The following is a 22044-nucleotide window of genomic DNA, read 5'->3' on the forward strand; positions in this document are numbered from 1 at the left end:
AATCTAGGAATTTATTGCCGTCAATAAAATTCTTTCTGTCTAATGTTGGTGTTATTGAATTCAGGGTAGCTTACATTTGTGTAATTTTGTCTTCACCAGTTAATATTTTTCATCCTCAGAGTCATGTTCTAAATATGATCTAAAATAGAGTCTTTTTATAATGGTCAGGGTCATAGTCTGTGGAACCAGAGGGTCTAGGTTCTAATATTAACTCTACCACTTACTACCTACATAATCTTGGACACTTCATTTAACTTCTCCCTGGCTTCAGTTTTATTATATGTAAAATGGGAATACTTTTCAATTTTAATATCAACCCCATACTACTATCAAGAGGGATAAACAAATTAATACATGTAAATTCTTAAATCATGCCTGGCAAGTGCTTTTAAGTTAGCTACTAGCCTGGCATGTAAAACACTATATAAGTGTTAGCTGTTGCTACTGCTAGAAACTGTCAGACTAAATTCCACATGCTATATTATTACTTTAAAAACAGTACACTGATCTATCATCTCAGAAGAACTTATTCAAGTGTGCCAGATAAATGTCTAAATACACTTACTCATCAAACCAAACAGGAATTTACTCTGTAAGTTGAAGAGACACAGAGGGAAAACACCAATTTTATTTTTTAACCAAATATTGTTGAAGTTTTAGTAACTCGATATAGAATTAAAATAGTTTACAAAAGCATTTGGCAGACACTGGTGTTGATCAACTTCAAAAGTAATGTGTGAACAAAATGAAATGATCATTCAATGGATTATTGGTTCATTCAATAGGCAATTACCATATACCTGTCCTTCCGGAAGTTTTAAGAAGATGCAAAGAAAAATAAGACCAGTTTCCTACTTTGTGGAGTTATAATTCAGTAAAGAAAAGTCATATATCAATAAATAAATAATTTTAAGTAATGGTGCTCAGCACAATGATAGTCAAGTGTGAGCTGATGTAGGAACATATAGAAGGAAGTAACTTATATAAGGATGAGGCAAAGAGTGGGGGAGGATGTAGTGATGATTTGGGGATGGTTATTGGAAGGTAAGCATTCATTCCCACCCTGAACTGGTATCTCTGTGTATAAGGAAAGAAGAAATTAATATATAATATTCTTTTGCCCTCATAACTTAAACTTTTTTTCAGTGAAGCCCTTAGAAAAATATAACAAGCCTATGGGATTGATCCCAAAACACAAAGCACTCAAAAAGTCTCCAAATTTAGTAGGCAACAATAATTACATGAAGCAGTATCAGTGAGTAATACTCATGTAAATTTGTAGCTGAGATTTTGAATACCTAGGAGAAAAAAAGTTCAAAACTTTTACCTGCAGACAAACCCTAGGCAGACCTTTAGGAGAATCATATGAGAAAGCTTCTCCTTGACTCATATTCTCCCTGGACTAATGTGATCTGTCAAGACTCCTACTTGGTAATTAGTGCCATGGAAATACACAGGTCAAACTAAGCAAGATAGGAAGATAGATCATTGCTAAGAATTGTTCCCACCAGAACAGTCACTCAACCCTCTTCATGCGTTCATTCACAATGTCCCTGGTCAAGTGTGGAGTCAGGAAACAGAGAGAGCATCCCAGTCTCATTCAACATTATCCAGTCATAATAGTCAGCTTTGTCTTCTTCTTCAAATGAAAATCTGTAAGAAAATAAATTCAAAAATTATAATACAACTTGAGAAATATTAAGTGGGCTTTTAGAATGTATAAATACTTTTTTAAAATTTCTGAATCTTGATTACATGAAATACACACAAATTAAGGTGTTTGATAAATGGTAAATTTTATAATATAACTTAAAGACAAGCTACCAAGAGACATACATATTTTTTAAAAGGCTAAATTTTTTGGTCATCACCATATATTCTAACTCTGACACTTATACACTGAATGTGAGCTCAGGTTGTTAGAGGAAGAGAATTCTAGGGGCTCAATCCCAGGAAATTTTGAGTAGCATCTGTAGTAATTAGCTCACTTTGATGCTAACATTGGCAGCATGGCTCAACTCACAGACATCATAATTAAAACAGTCACCAGCTATAGTCAGTTAGGAAACATTATGGATGAGTTCACTTTTGCATTATAACAACAAAAATGTAGAATACAAAGGAGGAAATTAGACAAGAAGTGGACAAGACTAAGTAAGGAAAACTGTAAAATAATATGTGCTTAAAGATTTGGGAAACTGGAGAACCTTACCATGCTCTGATCACTTTAGCTAAGGTGTCATTCTATTCCACTACCCTTATTTCTATCTAAAATATCAGATGCAAAGAAATATCTTTGGTGAAACAAACAAATGTCTGTTTCCTTGTCTATGTATTTTCTGTCTTAGAGTTCTAAAATAAGTTTGTGAAAGTAAGTCATTTGTTTTTCATCTTTACCTTGTGTCTGGAACACACATTTTAAGAATCCTTAATATGTAAAGAGATCTTATAACCCAGTGCACAAAATCTTGCTATAGAAAATAGTGAAAGAGTAAGATATAAATAATATATACAAACTGATCATAAAAAATTAAACTTCATTGAATAGTCAAAAACATAAATAGAAATACATAGGATAGCATTTTGACCTCCAGTTTTTATAAATTTGGTAATAAGTATTGAAAGAATGATGCTGGGAGGGAATAGGGGCAGGAGGAGAAGGGGACGACAGAGGATGAGATGGCTGGATGGCATCACTGACTCGATGGACGTGAGTCTCAGTGAACTCTGGGAGTTGGTGATGGACAGGGAGGCCTGGCGTGCTGCGATTCATGGGGTCGCAAAGAGTCCATCACGACTTAGCGACTGATCTGATTGAAAGAATTTTAATTGTGTATGCTCTTTGACCCAATAATTCTACTTCTTAGGAAGGAATAGAAGAGTCACAAAAAAAGAGCATGTATATGGATCCTCAGTACAGAGTTCTCCGTAATATTAATAGTAAAGTGAACACCAATGGGCTAATAAGTAAGGTATGCTTCATCCATATAGGATAATGATATGAAACCACTAAAAACTGTGTTTTCAAAGAATTTGAAAAGATTTGAAGAAATATACAGAAAATTGATGACAAAAAAATACTGCCTACATAGCATTATCTTAATTTGGAAGTATGTATTTATATAAATATATATAAAATATATAGGGGCACAAACATACTCAAGTTAGCAATGACCCTCCCTGGATGCTGCAAATTGTTTTCTTTATACTTATAAGATCTACAGTGAAAATTAATTTTATAATTTTCAAAGTCGATAATATTTTTAATTGCCAATTGATTTATTTTTTTTTTTAAAAGCCAGAATTTAGCTATTAAGACTACAAAGGATGTATTATGAATGGGAATGCTGTCTGATATGTGTAGTCTAATTGTTTCATTAGAAAAAATCCATTATCATACTTATTTCTGTTTAGTTTTAGGTTAAACCATATAATTTTTATACTGTTTTATTTCTTTTTTGGCACGTTGGGTTGCTTTAATTTTTTCATAGGTTAAAATACAAGTATTTTATTCATGTCCTTGGTTACTGTGGGCCCAAATTCTTGCTTCAGCATGAAACAGTAAACTATGTCCATCAATATGGATAAAAACTGAATGTTCAGTCACATTAGTAGAGCTGTGACATTTCCTCAGCTTAGAGTCAGATATCATAGTTGTTTATAGATATTTCTGCATATCAAAATGTATTTACTCTCAGGCTCTTGATAATAACAAAAGGTAATCCTTGAGCAAAGAAAAAAAAGCAGAAACATTATTTTGATGAAAAAGTACATACAGTTAGAGCTATAGTTTTTCCAGTAGTCATGTATGGATGTGAGAGTTGGACCATAAAGAAAGCTGAGTGCTGAATTGATGCTTTTGAACTGTGGTGTTGGAGAAGACTCTTGAGAGAGTCTGGATCTGCAAGAACATCCAACCAGTCAATCCTAAAGGAAATCAGTCCTGAATATCCTTTGGAAGGACTGATGCTGAGGCTAAAGTTCCAAAACTTTGGCCACCTGATGCAAAGAACTGACTCATTTGAAAAGACCCCGATGCTGGAAAAGATTGAAGGCAGGAGGAAAAGGGGACAACAGAGGATGAGATGGTTGGATGGCATCACCAACTTGATGGGCATGAGTTTGAGCAAGCTCCGGGAGTTGGTGAAGGACAGGGAAGCCTGGCCTGCTGCAGTCCATGGCATGGCAGAGTCAGACATGACTGAGCTACTGAACTGAACTGAACTGAATCCTTGAGCTCAGAGAACAAGAAAGGCTCAGAAGAATTTATTCTCAATGTCATGTATCTTTCACTATTATTGATAGTAAATGAACATGGATGTTGTTTTAAATATGGATTCGATTGAATAAGTGACATATAACATCAGTGGTAAAGTTTATGTATCCTTTCTCTTCTAACACCTCATAGGCACTTTCATCAACCAAAGTATAGACTTTCTTCCAAATCTCACTGTCAATGTCCATTTTCATTTCTGAATTCAGTATAAAAGGCCAAGTTCTCACCACATTCCCTTCACTCTACATAGCCACACTTGAGTCACCATGGTCCTGTCAAGTCCATCTATGACAGCTGCTGAAATGAATGCCAAGATTTTCAGACATAACATAGCCCAATCTAGTAATATCCAGATTAAACCCACTTTTAATCACACAAGGCTTGGGTTGCTCACTGAGTCTCAGATAATATATGTAAGATCATCCACTGGGTCAGAAACAATGCTGATGCAATCTGGACTGTGCTACACAATCTTAGATACAAAGAATTGAAGCCAGGAACTTTTCTTTGGACCAGACAGAGGTTAACTCATTGACAGAGTTTTTGGGATTACCACTACAACATTACACTTAGCTTTGACAGTCATCTTTCCTATTACAATTTTAGGTCTGTGAAGAAATAATTTCCAATGATTTCCTAAACTGCAGATCCATATGTATATATAGTTTATCGAAACAGTCACAGGGGCAGATTTATTACCAAAGCTTTTTCCCAGAATGCTGATTGCCCAAGTCTACACATACTGAAACAATTCACCCCCAATGCAGTGTCTTAACAGATTCTTCTAGGAAGCAGAGAATGGGGCAAGGTTAAGGTGTTAACAGAGGTGTTAACCCTGATGGTGAAGGTGAGAAAAAAAAGTGAAACAAAGCTAAGAAAGGTGAAAACTGTGTGCTAAGATGTATTACATAGTTTCTGCTTAACAAGGAGCCATAAAAACACATGATGGGTTGCCCTGTCCTTGTCTCACCTGGCACTCAGAACCATTACTGTTGTTGTTTGCTCACGAAGTTGTGTCCAATTCTTTGCAACCCCACAGACTAAAGCCTGCCAGGCTCCTCTGTTCAGGGGATTTCCCAGGGAAGAATACTGGAGTGGATTGCTATGCCCTCCTCCAGGGGATCTTCCCAACCAAAGGATTGAACCTGTGTTTCCTACATCTCCTACATTGGCAGGCAAATTCTTTACTGCTGAGTCACCAGGGAAGCCCACTCAGAACTGTAAGTTTTGCAAAAAGGAAATGAGTCTTGAAGAGTCCATGGGGAAGAGAAAGAAAACAGAAGGAATTGATGTACCTGACTCCTTTCTTTTCCCACTGGTCGAGATTCCCCTCCCAGAGAGTCAACTCTTCAAACTTGCAGGATTTTCAATGAAGTCAGAAAGTAGAGGAGAAAACACTACAGAGAAGGCAGCATGTTGATCAAGAAAGAACATGTAGGAATCTGAAAAGTGACCTGTGATTTATGTCTCTACAAAGACATGGGCATTGCCGTCTATGTAGTTTTCTCACATGCACAAGCTGTAAGAGTTAACGTTCAAGTATTTGTATTCAACTCTAGACTATTCTTTATGTTAAGCATATTAGAAAGGCAGGAAATTAAGAAGTGTAGGAAATAGAATATGAATCAAATTTTTAATATGTAAAATCTCATTGAAAAAGAAAAGTATAGATTATACCAGTAAAAAAAAAAAATTTTCTTTTTTGAATAGAAAACAAAAGTGCTCAAAAATATTTTAAGAAACAGTAGTAAATCCATAGTTTTATCTATTAAATCCTTCACCTTCATGAAAATTGTATTGTTCATATCGAAGTATAGTTTTAAAGTAAGATTTGGAGCTTGTGGAATAAGCTACATTGAATTTGGAATTTCTGATGTGCTCAGCTAGTTATACCACCATTGTTAATACCATGAGTCATCATCAGGGAAATTGATGAGCCAAGCAATAGGCTACAGCTTGTAGAACCGGTTCAGCATCTGCTACAGAGAGAGTACAGCAGTTTGCTTCCTGATGAAGTGTTTTGGGGCTTATCGAATTGAGACTTCTGCTTAAACTCCAACACAACAGGAAGGGTGAAGTTTAACATCTTGGATACCTGACACCCCTGTTCCTCTACATTTACATATGACTAGATTCAGGGTTGGTTTATCTGCATATAATGGAGAGATGCATTTGGAGAAAGAGAGGAAGGGCCCAGGACAAAGAAAAGTTATCTAAATTCAAACAATATTTAAAGCCTAGAATATGACTTACGGGTGTGTGTGTGTGTGTGCTCAGTCACTCAGTCATGCTGGACTCTTTTCCACCCCATGGACTGTAACCCACCAAGCTCTCTGTCCATTGAATTTTCCAGGCAAGAATATTGGAGCGGGTTGCCATTTCTTACTCCAAGGGACCTTCCAAACCCAGGGATCAAATCCCATCTCTTACATCCCCTGAACTGACAGGCAGATTCTTTACTAATATGTCACATATGACTTTGGGCAGCGTTAAACTATCAATAAATGCTAACTTTAATTTTAAATTCTATATATTCATTGTAAGATTTTAAAACATCTCTGTCTATAATCACAATTCTTACTTGTCTTCTAGGATCTAACTGAACATGTGAAGGTCCCCATGAAATCCTTCCTCAGTTCTCAGTTCTGATGACATGCAAAATTACCCTCTAAGGATATTCCTTGAGATGTTAGTTAAAGCTTTGGAACTGGTATGTTACATCTTGAAGAAGAATCATCTACTAAATTTCCCTCAAGCTCTGGGTAAATCCAGTTAAAATATTTAATTTTTACAAATCCATGTATTAAGAGAAGTATCTCCATGAGGGACTAGTGCCTGTAAGAAAATTTCAGTTCAGGGACATTCTGAAGGTTGGTTTCTGACCTTTCTTTGGTTTTAATCACTGAAGTCCTCGACAGCTTAATAAGTTGAAGGAGCTGGGTCACAGTCTAACTTAATAAGACCTGCTACAGAGACTTGGTCACCTCTGATTGCTCCCCTAAGTCTTAGCACATCTGGTACACTGTCCTTGGGTGAGAAATGTTTTCTATAACTTTCCTCGTGTTCACTACCCTGCATATAAATGTTTTTATTAACCTGAGCATGATACGGCACTGTATATTTATGTGACCTTTTGCCATTTTCAGCTGTATCCTACAGAAAGAGAGTTGACTGTTTTCTCCAAAATCGAATTAAATGCTGCATATCACCAATACCTTCTTTTCTATTTTTCTACTATTTTTTAATATGGGTCAAACTAACCTTCAATTTGACATGCGATTAAACAAATAAACATTGTAACTAGACTCTTTGAGACTATTTATAATATGCCATAATTGTAGGAAGAGAAGAGCCAGTTAAAAACAATAGATCACTTTGAGAAATTTTTCCATTGTCCAACAAACTGTAGATGTGAATTTCTTAGGAGTATTCAGTTTTATATGGAAATATATATAGTGGAATGATTGGCACATTTCTTTCTCCAGAATGATAAATAAAGTGATAGATAAACTATCCTGTTTTATTTCAGTATATTTTACAAATCTAATGAAAGTCATATTTCTATTTTCTTTGCAATTTCCCATATGGATAATAGTAGCATGGAAGTTGATCCATATTATTAAACCTACAGCATTATAGTGTGGTGTCACATCGGTATCCTTCACCTTAACCTTAGTCTTAGAGAAAGTATTTCAGGGCCATTATAGTGAAGTAAAGAAAATTGAGTGTCTTGATAAAGAGAGTGGACCTAAGACAACATGACTGTATTTTTATTAATAATATTCTATAGGTAGAAGCACGTGTGTGCTGGAATCCACCTTATCTTGATAAAACTCAGAATATTTGCATACTGAAGATACCTGCTAACCCACCATCGACACATTTTTTGAACAAAACAATTTTTAAATCATCCTCTGATTTAATCCGATCTAACCTGAATTCATACACAAACACCGTATTGCTCAAAAAAATATAACAAAGGAAAGGACTTAGACTAGATAATGTGACAGGAAAGCTAGTCGCTCTATTAAACACAAAGTAAAGACCGTTTCTGGTGATAAATAGGTCAGTTCCACGATAGAATAGTTAGAATTTCTCCTGCTGTCAATATAATAGGAGTTTGGGAAATAGTAAAAGCAAGGGTCTAGTTGTGCTATTTTTAATTTGCATGTTGAAATGTTTAATTAAAACCTGCCTAAATTTTTCCCTGTATCATATTTTATGTCAATAATAAAAATCTCTTTACGAAACAATGATTTTTGCCAAGTCATTTCAACATTAGCAAGAGTAACTCTTACTCTTCCGTGTTCTTTCTCTCTTCAGTAACATAGTACAATTCCCTCAATCACCCAAGGGCTTGGAGGCTTTTGTTGTTATTGTTTACATTTCACTACTCAACTATCTTTCCAGAATTTCCTGTAACTTCACATCATACAACTCATCTGTAAAGGAATTTCATGTGACTCCAACTTAAGATACTTGGATTAAAATTTTAGACAATTTTATCTACTGATACATATCTAGCTACCAGATACATCTACATGTATCACCAAAATCCACCTGCTGTTCTTCACTTTCTCTTTCATTCCTGTCCAATGGAAAGCCTCACTGACATCCCTATCTAGACCATATTAAATATCACATCTTATGGTTCTTCCCTACACCCTGTAAGATCTTCTCCATCATATCTTTGCTAGCTGATCATTTAGCTATGACATCCTCTGCATGTTCAATCATCTTGCTTTATGGTTTACATAGCACTGCCCACACCCCCACACCTTGTGAGACTATCTCTTTGTCAGGATTTGGGGATGCCTCTCTCTGATAGTCACAGAATCTTAGGGCTCCAATTTGCAATCATAATTGTATAATGTTCAAGCCTGAAAGAGCCTCAAAGACCTATTTCATCTCTCACATTTGCAGCTAAGGAAAAATGCTGTAGGTGGCAAAGATAGGATTAAAACACCCATCACTATATTTCAAGTTCACAGCTCATACTGCAACAGCTTGCACTTGCACCCCATAAGAACTGCTGCAAATTAGTCCTCTTCAAATTAGCAGTCTTAAAAATGTCAGTACTCTCTGCACTCCTATATTAGGGTTCTCCAGAAAAACAGAATCAATACAATAGATAGATAGATAGATAGATAGATACATATAAGAAGGTCTTTATTATAGAAATGGGCTCACATGTTTATGGATGCTAAGAACCCACAATCTGCTGTCAGCAAGCTGGACAACTAGGAAAGCTGGTGGTGTAATTTGGTCCAAGTTGGAAGCCCTGAGGACCAGCAGAACTGATGATGTAATTCCTGGTCTAAAAGCGGTCTACTCTTCTAAGTTTCAGGATCAGGAGATCCTGAGAACAAGGAGCTCCAATGTCTAAGGACAGGAGACAATGGACATTCAGGTGAATTAAAGACAGAGAATCTGCCCTTCCTCCAGCTTTGTTCTGTTTGGGTCCTTAACCAATTGAATGATGCCCACCCACATTGGGAAGGGGAATCTTCCTTACTCAGGCTCTGATTCCAGTGCTCATCTCTTCTGAAAACATTCTCACAGGCACACCCAGAAATAGTATTTTATTGGTCACCTGAGTATCCCTTAGCCAAGTCCATTTGACAGAAAAAATTAACCAACCCAACGGCACACATCTTCCAAAAAAAGAAGTGAAAGTGAAAGTCGTTCAGTCATGTCCAACTCTTTGTGACTGCATGGACTACAGTCCCATGGAATTCTCCAGGTCAGAATACTGGAGTGGGTGGCCTTTAGGCTCCCAGCTATTATAACTGTTCACATGATGCTTCAAACCTTGTCAGTTTCCTGACTTATCTTTTACTCCATTCAGTTAAGTTCAGTTCAGTTCAGTCGCTCAGTCGTGTCTGACTCTTTTCGACCCCATGAATCGCAGCACGCCAGACCTCCCTGTCCCTCACCAACTCCCGGAGTTCACTCAGACTCATGTCCATTGAGTCAGTGATGCCATCCAGCCATCTCATCATCTGTCGTCCCCTTCTCCTCCTGCCCCCAATCCCTCCCAGCATCACGGTCTTTTCCAATGAGTCAACTCTTCACATGAGGTGGCCAAAGTACTGGAGTTTCAGCCTTAGCATCATTCCTTCCAAAGAAATCCCAGGGCTGATCTCCTTCAGAACAGACTGGTTGGATCTCCTTGCAGTCTGAGGGACTCTCAAGAGTCTTCTCCAACACCACAGTTCAAAAGCATCAATTCTTCGGCGCTCAGCTTTCTTCACAGTCCAACTCTCACATCCATACGTGACCACAGGAAAAACCATAGCCTTGACTAAACAGACCTTTGTTGGCAAAGTAATGTCTCTGCTTTTGAATATGCTATCTAGGTTGGACATAACTTTCCTTCCAAGGAGTAAGCATCTTTTAATTTCATGGCTGCAGTCACCATCCCTCTTTATTCTCTCAGGCATACTTGCTCACTCTCACTATAGCTCTTAAGTCTGCTTTTGCCTAAAACCCATCCTTTAAGCAATCCCTTCTGATCTACTACACCAATTTTAATTTCATCTCTTTCCATTTAAAAGGTTTCTAAGATTCACCTCCCTTAACTTCTCAGAATAGTCAGCTTTCTTCATCAGTGTTGGTGGTTTCATGCCTCAGGTGATAAATCCACAAGTATCCTATTGTATTTGCTATGAATCAGTCACTGTAGAAACACAGGATATATCTGGCACCTCGTATGCACCACTACAGGTCCTCTTTGCCTCACCTCTGTCTTGTCCCAGCACCCATTGCATGACTGGCTATGGGTGGGCTCTGGCCAACTTTATGCCTGAGCACTTTATTCTGTATCATACTATCAATTCTCACTCAAGTAACTATGGCCTGTTGGAGGGATGGGGAGGTCTCTACAACCCCATAACTGAGAAACGAACTTGAGCCTTTTCAGATACCTTCAGTTCAGTTCAGTCACTCAGTCGTGTCCGACTTTTTGTGACCCCATGAATCGCAGCACGCCAGGTCTCCCTGTCCATCACCAACTCCCGGAGTTTACTCAAATTCATGTCTTTCGAGTTGGTGATTCCATCCAGCCATCTCATTCTCTGTCATCCCCTTCTCCTCCTGCCCGCAATCCCTCCCAGCATCAGGGTCTTTTCCAATGAGTCAACTCTTCGTATGAGGTGGCCAAAGTATTGGACTTTCATCTTTAGCATCAGTCCTTCCAATGAACACCCAGGACTGATCTCCCTTAGAATGGACTGGTTGGATCTCCTTGCAGTCCAAGGGACTCCCAAGAGTCTTCTCCAACACCACAGTTCAAAAGCATCAATTCTTCAGCACTCAGCCTTCTTCACAGTCCAACTCTCACATGCATACATGACCACTGGAAAAACCGTAGCCTTGACTAGACGGATCTTTGTTGGTAAAGTAATGTCTCTGCTTTTTAATATGCTATCTAGGTGGGTCACAACTTTCCTTTCAAGGAGTAAGCATCTTTTAATTTCATGGCTGCAATCACCATCTGCAGTGATTTTGGAGCCCAAAAAACTAAAGTCTGACACTGTTTCCACTGTTTCCCCATCTATTTCCCATGAAGTGATGGGACCAGATGCCATGATCTTCGTTTTCTGAATGTTGAGTTTTAAGCCAACTTTTTCACTCTCCACTTTCACTTTCATCAAGAGGGTCCTTAGTTCCTCTTCACTTTCTGCCTTAAGGGTGGTGTCATCTGCATATCTGAGGTTATTAATATTTCTCCAAGCAATCTTGATTCCAGCTTGTGCTTCTTCCAGTCCAGCGTTTCTCATGATGTACTGTGTATATAAGTTAAATAAGCCGGGTGACAATATACAGCCTTGACATACTCCTTTTCCTATTTGGAACCAGTCTGTTGTTCCATGTCCAGTTCTAACTGTTGCTTCCTGACCTGCATATAGGTTTCTCAAGAGGCAGGTCAGGTGGTCTGGTATTCCCATCTCTTTCAGAATTTTCCACAATTTATTGTGACCCACACAGTCAAAGACTTTGGCATAGTCAATAAAGCAGAACTAGATGTTTTTCTGGAACTCTCTTGCTTTTTCCATGATCCAGCAGATGTTGGCAATTTGATCTCTGGTTTCTCTGCCTTTTCTAAAACCAGCTTGAACATCTGGAAGTTCACGGTTCACATATTGCTGAAGCCTGGCTTGGAGAATTTTGAGCATTACTTTACTAGCATGTGAGATGAGTGCAATTGTGAGGTAGTTTGAGCATTCTTTGGCATTGCCTTTCTTTGGGATTGGAATGAAAACTGACCTTTTCTAGCCCTGTAGCCATTGCTGAGTTTTCCAAATTTGCTGGCATATTGAGTGCAGCACTTTCACAGCATCATCTTTCAGGATTTGAAATAGCTCCACTGGAATTCCATCACCTCCACTAGCTTTGTTTGTAGTGATGCTTTCTAAGGCCCACTTGACTTCATATTCCAGGATGTCTGGCTCTAGGTGAGTGATCACACCATCATGATTATCTGGGTTGTGAAGATCTTTTTTGTACAGTTTTTCTGTGTATTCTTGCCACCTCTTCTTAATATCTTCTGCTTCTGTTAGGTCCATACCATTTCTGTCCTTTATCGAGCCCATCTTTGCATGAAATGTTCTCTTGGTATCAATAATTTTCTTGAAGAGATCTCTATACCTTGGTGGTAGCCAAAAATGGACTACCATTCCACTCCATTCCCACTTGGAACTTGTCTAAAGGACGGTGTTCAGGAAAATCTTACCAGCAGGCAGAAATAAGAGCAGTACGCTGCATCATTCACTTAATATAGATTGAGAGTCGATGAAGACTGAGTCACAAGAATCTATAATCTAGAGATTGGTAACTCATATGTCTTCAGTTGCCAGAAAGGTAAAGAAAATGAGTAAAATGGAATTTGCGTGCAATGGTAGAGAGGAATACAGAAATTTTAATTAACCAGATTGAGTGCACCTCTTTTAAAGACATTCAAATTCTTTTTTAAAAAATTGAATTCCATGTCTATACGATCATTTAGTCATTTCTAATACATGGTGTCAACCTGTATACAGTTGGTGGTTACCAAAATTAAACAATCATCAGACTCACTGGGAAATTTACTAAAACATTCATATTTCTAGGTTCTGTCTTAAGAGTCTTGTTTTTCTATGATTTGTTGTAGTTTGCTTTGTTGTAGATTGTTTGTCTCTTTGGTCAAGCAAATTACTGATTTAGGTGCATTTATTCAGCAAATGGTTTATCTAATGTTTAGTTTGCGAGTACTGTAGTAGATACTAGGAATATAGTTATAAATAAGCCTGTTTTCCTAATCTCCTTACTCTTACATTCTAACATAACATAATATTTCTATTATCAGTGGCACTCTAATAAACTAAATTATATTTACTTATTAGTCAAGGATTAATTAAGATTTAAATTAATCACAGAGAAAAGACCTACTGATTCAGCTGTGAGTAAAACAAAACCATAAAATCATAGTATTATTCCACCCTTTTATTACTTCTAATATTTAGAAATGGTAATTCTATTTGATAGTCTATTTACACAAATCAGTTCTATAACTCCAGTTTCATAAAATTATTAGGGTAGAATAGCTCACTTAAGGTTTATTCAATTAATATTAAATTCTTCATGGACTTTTTGGTATTAGTCAAAACAGGATATAAAAACAGGATAGTTAAAAATAACTAAGAGATTAGAGTCATCTATTTTGTTTACCTTATGAACTTGACTTTAATACATATCTTCTTCCTACAGCACGTCAGTGCTATCTTCTATTCTGTCTCAACTTTTAAAAACTGCTCATAGGAGGTAGGTTTATAATCTAGAGTACAAAATAAGATTAGTTGTTTAAGACAAGTATTTCATGGCCTTCTGCCAGAATAGAATCTTCCCCAAGAATCTTACATTTTTTTCCTTTTGAATCACATCAAATAGTTTCTCTACTTCTACCCACCCTGGTCTCATTCAGTGGGTGGTCAGCATACTGTCTGCTTAACAACAGCTTGGGGGGGAAACCACCCTGAATAACATGCATTTTGATATAAAAATTACAACCCCCAAGAGTCTTAAAGCATTGCGGTCCTGACTTGCTGACCTCGGCCAACTGTTGTGGCCACTCACAATGAACTCACCAATAAGGAAATTAGAAAACCTCTGGTATGTGTTTTTTGGCCAGAATAAACTCAATCTAGAGAGAGGAGAGAGACACTCCATTTTATTTTTCAGGGTAATGTCTATCACACGGAGGACTTAATGAACTCTCAGACACACCAGGATTTTTTATTTTTTATTACATTTTTGGCTGTACATTCATTTCAGGTGGACACTCTTTTATCCAGGGTTCTTTGTGGGCAAGCAGTTGCACTGTGGAATTACTTTAGTGGTTAAAACAAAAATAAAATGTTCCTTTTGAAGTGGTTAAAACATGATTCTTTAGATATCAAAGAAGGAACCATGTAGCATTAGCTAGAAATAGTCTCTTATTAGACTAGTTCTATCTTCTCATCTATTTCATTCATTCAGACATTTTATTCAGTACTTACTAGGTGAAAGGCACAAAGTGAAGTGCTTCATTTGTTTGTTTGATAAAGAAAAATAAAATCCTTTGCTAGCTGAGTAATTCACAGTGATTGCATTATCATCAAGCTGCTTCTGGATTACTGAATTTTTATTTAGGGAAGAGAACTTGTTGGATAAATTCAAATGCATAATATACTTAAAAACAGGATACTGTATAATCACATATGGGAGGAAAAAAGCTTAAGTGTTGCCAGAGTTAATAACTCATATATTTCACAGGAACAAGTTTGTTTTTAGATAGCTAAAGCATAATAATTCCTAATGATTTTTCTTTCAAATCTCTCTTGTAAGCATACATCTGCTCCTTTTGAGATTTAATTGTAGATACTGCTTACATTGGCCAAAGGAAAAATATCTCTGTTCCCTTCAAAACATCTCTCAGTTTGCATTCAATCAAAGGCCTGACTTCATTTGATCTCAGCTCCACATCGCTATTTTTCACACTTCCACTTAGAGACAACGGGCGTACCAAATAGAAGGTCTAAGTGTTTGGGGTGAGGTGAGGGACAATTTTCATTGCAAGGCTGAACAAAGTGTTGGATGGGTTTGCTCATCATCCTTATTGAACTCTTTGCCAAGGAAATCCAACCCATGATAAATAGACAAATGTCTGAGATCATTGTGGCTCAGTCTCTGATGAGGCAGCTGCCTTCATGCTGTGTTTGTTGTTCCGGGGTATTGTAAATACTAATATTTTATAAGCTTTGGAGCAGTTGGGAAATGAATCTCATAAACATAATTCAGTATTTCCAAGTTTTCAAAAACACATAGCCTGAAAGGCTCTCACTCTGGGTCAGCCTGTGGGTTTGGCTATCGGTTCCAGGAGCTGTGATGGGCAGAGGAAATTTGGGGTGTGCAGAGTCTCAGCTACTGCCTTTCAGAAAGATAGGAAGTTTGAGTTTAATGACCATATATAATTTCTAGTGACTTAATAGACTATAAAGAATACCTGCATTTAGAATTTATAAAAAGATGCTGTAGTAGAAATTAATAAAAACCAGTTTGAAAAGATAGGTTTAAAAAAACCACTGTGTTGCTTATAAAAAAGACACCATAATTATTAATTTTCTTTCTAGTAGAAACAAAGGATGTTATATCATATTGCATGCAAAGCATCAACTGAGGGTCTTCTGCTAAAACACTAAACTAATTAAGTCACACTCTGAATTATCATGTTCATTTGGCAAGGTTTTGGATCCACCCTATATCTGTGGCTCTTTCTCCCTCCCGTGCTTCTTTTTATATTCACAGAACCAAGTCTTCTTGCTCTTTCTCCATTCTTCTCTTTTCGCTTGTAGCTAACTGTTTCTTCTGCCTACTAACCTCTTAGGTTTGCTCGGCAAAGAAGTACCTCTCCATGTAGTGTGTGCATCATTCTCAGAAGTGCAACAAAAAATAAAGATGCCGACTCCCTTTATATACTGGGGATTGACTTAATTAATTTTATTAGACAGCTTAGTGGATATGCAGGCAAGTGGATACATACTGAAATAACATCCACATCTTAAATCACTACAACCAATAAAAACATATTGATTAATACATGGCTAAAACGTGTATTTATGTAAGAGTAGTAAAGTAGATGGAAATATTTTGTAAATTCTATAGCACTATCCACACATTACTGTGATTGTTTTTCCTTTAAGACGCCGCACTGAGAATGAATTAAATAAGATGCCAATTGCCTATTAAAAGCGTAGCCTTAATTAGAGTTGGGAACCCCCTCTTTGTATTAAAGGGCAATAATGATGGAAAGACCTGCTACATGTGGGATCTTTTCTTTTCTTTATCTAGAGTCGGTGATGCTATTTGGATAATAACTGATGAAAGGACTAGGGTGCCAACCAATTTGCAGTTAAGTGGCTAATTAAGACCCAAAGCAAAGCTGCCAGGAGGTTGGGTCTCTTAGCTCTAAAGTGACACATAAAAGCAATTAGAATGGGGCTGGCTTTGCGAGGACATATTTAAATTTGGACAAAAGTTTGGGCGAGTTATTATTTTATGTTAATATATTCCTCTGTAAGACAGCATCAGAGAAAAGGGAATCATTTAGGACATAAGTAATAAAGTACTCGGATTCACTGAACTTTAGATGTGAATAAAAAAGCAAAACTATAAAACACATTTATATGTTTGCAGTCCTAATAGGGGTAGTCGAGTAATTAGATTTCCTAGTCTCCAAGGAAAAGAGAATAGTGCATGAAGTGCACTGTTATCCAAGGGGAGAAATCTCTTAATTCTTGGGTGTGTTGTCACCTGTCTGTCATATTGCCTGAGTGTGACACCTAGCCCAGAATGGCAAGATTTTTAGAATTATTATATTTCAACTTGGGACAATCCAGGGTTCCATTTAAATATAGCTGCTCTAATATAAGAGCAGAGGCGGGGAAGACAGATTCTTTCTGGGTGTTAGAGAGAAGGTTTGAAGTTGATGAGAATAAGTGGAGAGAATTGGAGAAGATGAAAATCATTACATGAATTATCCATGTATCAGGGAATCATGATCGGGGGAGAGTAGACAACTTTTAAAATCATAGCACTAGCAGCATCTGAGAGTGGGGAAGCCCAGGCCATTTATACCTTGCTCTTGTGATTTATGATGTCACCATTAAACCCCTTGATGGCATTATATCCTTGTAATTTGCAGTTGCTAGCACTTTTTCTATATACAACTCAATAACTCATTGTGTAGCTATTCCACACACACATAAACACACACATTAGTGTGAATATGTGTATGCTGAATCTGTCATCAGTGGAAACCATGATTTTTGATATAATAAGTTGGGTTAATAAAAGGCAAGAAATCACAGACTGGGTGTGTAGTCAACTGTAATACCAGCTTTATTGTGAGGCGCCGCGAGGAAACACCGCTCTGCACGTTAGGATACACAGATATCGTTTAGATGGTGTATATATTCTTTTTAAGAATTAAAGAAGCAAAACTGATTGCAGGGTCAGTCAAAAGTCATTATCAAAGGAAACAGGTGAGATCGCACAGAGATAAAGAAGGAAATGTATTCAATTCACCTCAACATTGTAGTAATAGGATTAGAAAATAACAGGGTTAGAAACATTAAGCCTTCAGGGCTAAATTCTGCTGCCCCCAGAGATGTAGGGTTGGATCTCCTTTCTGTCCAGGGGGAGTTGCTGCTTCCTTCCCGAGCGCCTGGTTCTGGCCAGTGATTGTGACACCATCAGTCTGGGAAAGAGAAGGTTTTGGAACCTTGGCTTTAGGACCATAATACCACTAGTCATTAGCATTTCTGCGGGGGTGAGAGGTAGTGTTTGGACATCTCTTAAAGTTAGCTTTTCAATTGACTTCTGTAATTATTCTCCAACAAAAACATGAATGCCAGCGACTTTCTGGGGAGTTATTTTTATTTCTATTTTAATATTTTAGCTACAATGCTGGAGATGCACTGCTGGATCTCTGAGAATGCTGTTCTAAAATGCTATATTTATAAAATGACCAAAGAGCGCATGCTGCCTGGATTAAATTTATCCCAAGATGAGAGGTTTTATCTCTAATCATCTGCTTGTTGACTAATCTGGGCACATCTTGTGTAGGTTTGATGGTTGAAATGTAACAGGCTAAAGGGATCCAGACCCTAAAGGGGTATCCCTTTGTCTCTGACTTTGCTTTCCTGAAACCTGGAGATAATGAACGCTGCTGCTTCAAATTATCATGCCTTAGAGGAACCACTGACCGAGACTGCTAGCTTGATATGAGAAAAAGTGGGGTGCTCTCTTTAAAGGAGTGTGGTATATGAGATCACAAAATTATTGCTTCAGAAAATTATTTTTTAAATATAAAGGATGGCTTTTCCACAATGTGTCTAAAGCTCACATAAGGTATAATTCTGGAGTATTTGTTTCTATGGAATTGTATCCTCAGCTATTCTGTGGTCCATGTCATATTATAATGTTGTTATTAATATTTTCACATGAGTTTCACATATTAGAATGTGAGCTCCTTGAAAAAAAGGAATCTCTGCTTGCCATGTTTGTCTTCTCATCAGCATTTCACACAGTTCCAGGCACTCTGTAAGCATTCACTAAATCTACCTTAAGAAAGATTGACTACTCTGCGCTTAAGACACTTAATGGCAAGCAATATACCCCTGTTACCTGCAGCAACTTCTTCCAACTTCTGCCTTTCTTTACTTTAGGGTTTAGTTATAAAAGTCTAAATTGGGATTAGATCCTGTGTCTTGCAGATGTGCCTTCCATGAAGTGAGGAAATCAGTAAGAAGGATATTCATAACAAGCTCAATATCCCAGCCGGTCTCTTTAGAAGACTTTAATGCCAGCAAAGAAAAATTAATGAATGAGAAACTCTTAAGAAATAGAGTTTTGGAGTGAGCAGAGAATCATTTGCCTTTCTACTGTACTATACTAGGGGCCTATCAAAAATTGTAAGCGGCTTTACTGCTGGCTACATTTTCTCCCATGGGTTATTTCCTTTTCTATTAAGTAATTCCTTAATGCCCAGGGAGTTAAACATTCTGTTGAAAAGAGAGTTCTTAGCATCTTCTAAGACTCAAAGCCTTACTGCAATGTTTTCCTTGATCTTGTGATTTTAAAATGCTACCTGTTTAGCTAAATGTCTATCTCATGGTATATTTATTTCAGCAATATTTTAAAGGTTGTACATATTTGAAGACAGTTGTTTTGTAATAAGAATCTTACTCTGAAACATTTTATACCTCATTTTGTTCTGTTATCTAAAAATTTTTAGAAGCTAGCTAAATGTTTGGCCTTTTCTAATTCTCATCCCAATACAAATTTAGAGTAGTAGCTAAAGAGAAAAGAAAAATCAAAGATATTTTAAGTTCTGGGTTGTTTTGGTTGCTTGTTTGTTTTTTCGTTTTTCCCTTGGGACTGGTAAAAACATCACTTACGTGATTTTCAGTCAACATTTTAGAGCTACATGAGAATGTCTACCAAAAAATGGATTTAAATCCATTTTTGAATCCAGTTAATAGTTTTTACCAATGAAAAGCATGCATTACAATTACTGTCAAAGGCAGAAAAATTATTTTAATTTTTAAATAGAGATATGACTCAATTATAAATAGTTTTCTCTCTCATCAGAGAGAATTCATTTAACAGTTTTCCTCCCCTCCTGCTTTTGATAAAACATATCAGATTATGGTCTTTGAATTCTTGCTGTTTCCAGTTGTTCAATGTCTTATTAGCCTTGCTCAGCGGTGGATACAGCTTTGGGAAATGATGTGCTGCTCTTCAATATCATAGTGGTGTATTATCTGAGAGATGACATTGTCTGGGCAGTTTGGCATTTTAAAGAGACTTGTCAGAATGGATACAGAGGTAGGTGTGTGTGTGTGTGTGTGTGTGTGTACATTTACACATGTGGTAATCCTCAAGTGGAGAGACATCTATTCTGGTAATAGCCATGTACTTGGGTCCATCTACAGTTTGATTGTACATCAGTTATGATGTGTCTCTTTCTAACAGGAAGGATACCGATCTTGATGAATAGCCAAAAGGTAAGATCATTCTTAAAGCTGTGAGTGATTAATAATGGCTATGCATAGATTTTTTTCTAAGAGTGTAAATAAAATATATCATTCACATGAAGGGCAGGAGTTTGGCAGAATGATTCATAGTGCATTTAAAAGCATAAAATGTCAAACCTAGGGTCTCCTCTAAGCATGTCAAAGAGGAAGCTGGTTTAGCCACTTGAAATATCTGAGTGAATTTTGAAATATGAGTGGATGTAGAGAAATTGTATGTTCTATAGGATACTGAAAATGAGCTAATATTATTAATTACCACCAAGTAAACATCAACATTTTCTCTTTTAGTAGCTAAATACTAAGCGTATGAAAGAGATAAGTGGATAAAAAAGATGGTACTTGTGTATTGTGCCATTTGGACTATACATTTCAATACAACTAAGATTTACTGTATACCCTTTAGATTGGAAGTTCCAGTGGGAAGTTGCAAATTTGCATAAAGTATGGCTATAAAATGGTCAGCATTCATACCAAAGTATGTATCAGTCAATTCAGTCACTCAGTTGTGTCCGACTCTTTGCGACACCATGAATCGCAGCACTCCAGGCCTCCCTGTCCATCACCAACTTCCAGAGTTCACTCAAACTCATGTCCATAGAGTTGGTGATGCCATCCAGCCATCTCATCCTCTGTCGTCCCCTTCTCCTTCTGCCTGCAATCCCTCCCAGCATCAGGGTCTTTTCCAATGAGTCAACTCTTTGCATGAGGTGGCCAAAGTACTGGAGTTTCAGCTTTAGCATCAGTCCTTCCAGTGAACACCCAGGACTGATCTCCTTTAGGATGGTCTGCTTGGATTTCCTTGCAGTCCAAGGGACTCTCAAGAGTCTTCTCCAACACCACAGTTCAAAAGCATCAATTCTTCTGTGCTCAGCTTTCTTCACAGTCCAACTCTCACATCCATACATGACCACTGGAAAAACCATAGCCTTGACTAGATGGACCTTTGTTGGCAAAGTAATGTCTCTGCTTTTGAATATGCTATCTAGGTTGGTCATAACTTTCCTTCCAAGGAGGAAGCGTCTTTTAATTTCATGGCTGCAATCACCATCTGCAGTGATTTTGGAGCCCCCCAAAATAAAGTCTGACACTGTTTCCACTGTTTCCCCATCTATTTCCCATGAAGTGATGGGATAGGGCCCTATTAAATTGTTCACTAATGCAACAAGACTGACAAAACTTGAAGACAGAATTATTCTAGTGGTGATATCAAAGGACAATAACAAGCAACCTACAGAGCTGGTCTTTGTTAATTTCTCGCCAGTGATCCAGAGCTTGTGGCATTTTCATAGCACATAAGACAACCAGCTTCTTCGTGATACACTACATGTCATTCTTCTAGGGCCTAGCACCACGAGGCTTGTGCATGTCACAGAAAGAAATCGTCTCAACCCTGGAGTCAGAGTGGGATTCATCCTTTCTTCCACAAGCCCCTGGTGAATGGAGGAGCATGAGTTGTGTCTTTCTAGCATAAAGTGAAGGTGAGCAAATGACTGTCATCATAAACTATGTAAAAAGAAGCATTGGTGATTATCTAGAGTCAACTGCCTCATCATTTGTACTCAACTTGTACTCTCAAGAGTAGAGATTTTTAAGTCACTGGAGTTTTAAAAGGCTTTTTTAGACTTAATATCCTATAAAAGATGTCACAAATGC

The 22044-nt window shown here is 37.4% G+C and overlaps 1 long non-coding RNA gene across 1 annotated transcript in view; it reads right to left on the bottom strand.

Moving 5' to 3' along the window:
- Positions 1-615: 615 nt before the first annotated feature.
- Positions 616-22044, bottom strand: part of LOC147369967 (uncharacterized) — a 66617-nt gene continuing 45188 nt past the window's right edge. The window contains exon 2 of the long non-coding RNA XR_015168249.1: positions 616-1653. This is a non-coding gene — a long non-coding RNA (uncharacterized LOC147369967). The remainder of the gene's footprint in view (positions 1654-22044) is intronic.

The sequence above is a fragment of the Bos grunniens genome, chromosome 7, assembly GCF_055505025.1.
Source record: "Bos grunniens cultivar Pamir isolate PY7600 chromosome 7, Bosgru_T2T1.0, whole genome shotgun sequence".
NCBI classification, from domain to species: Eukaryota; Metazoa; Chordata; class Mammalia; order Artiodactyla; family Bovidae; genus Bos; species Bos grunniens.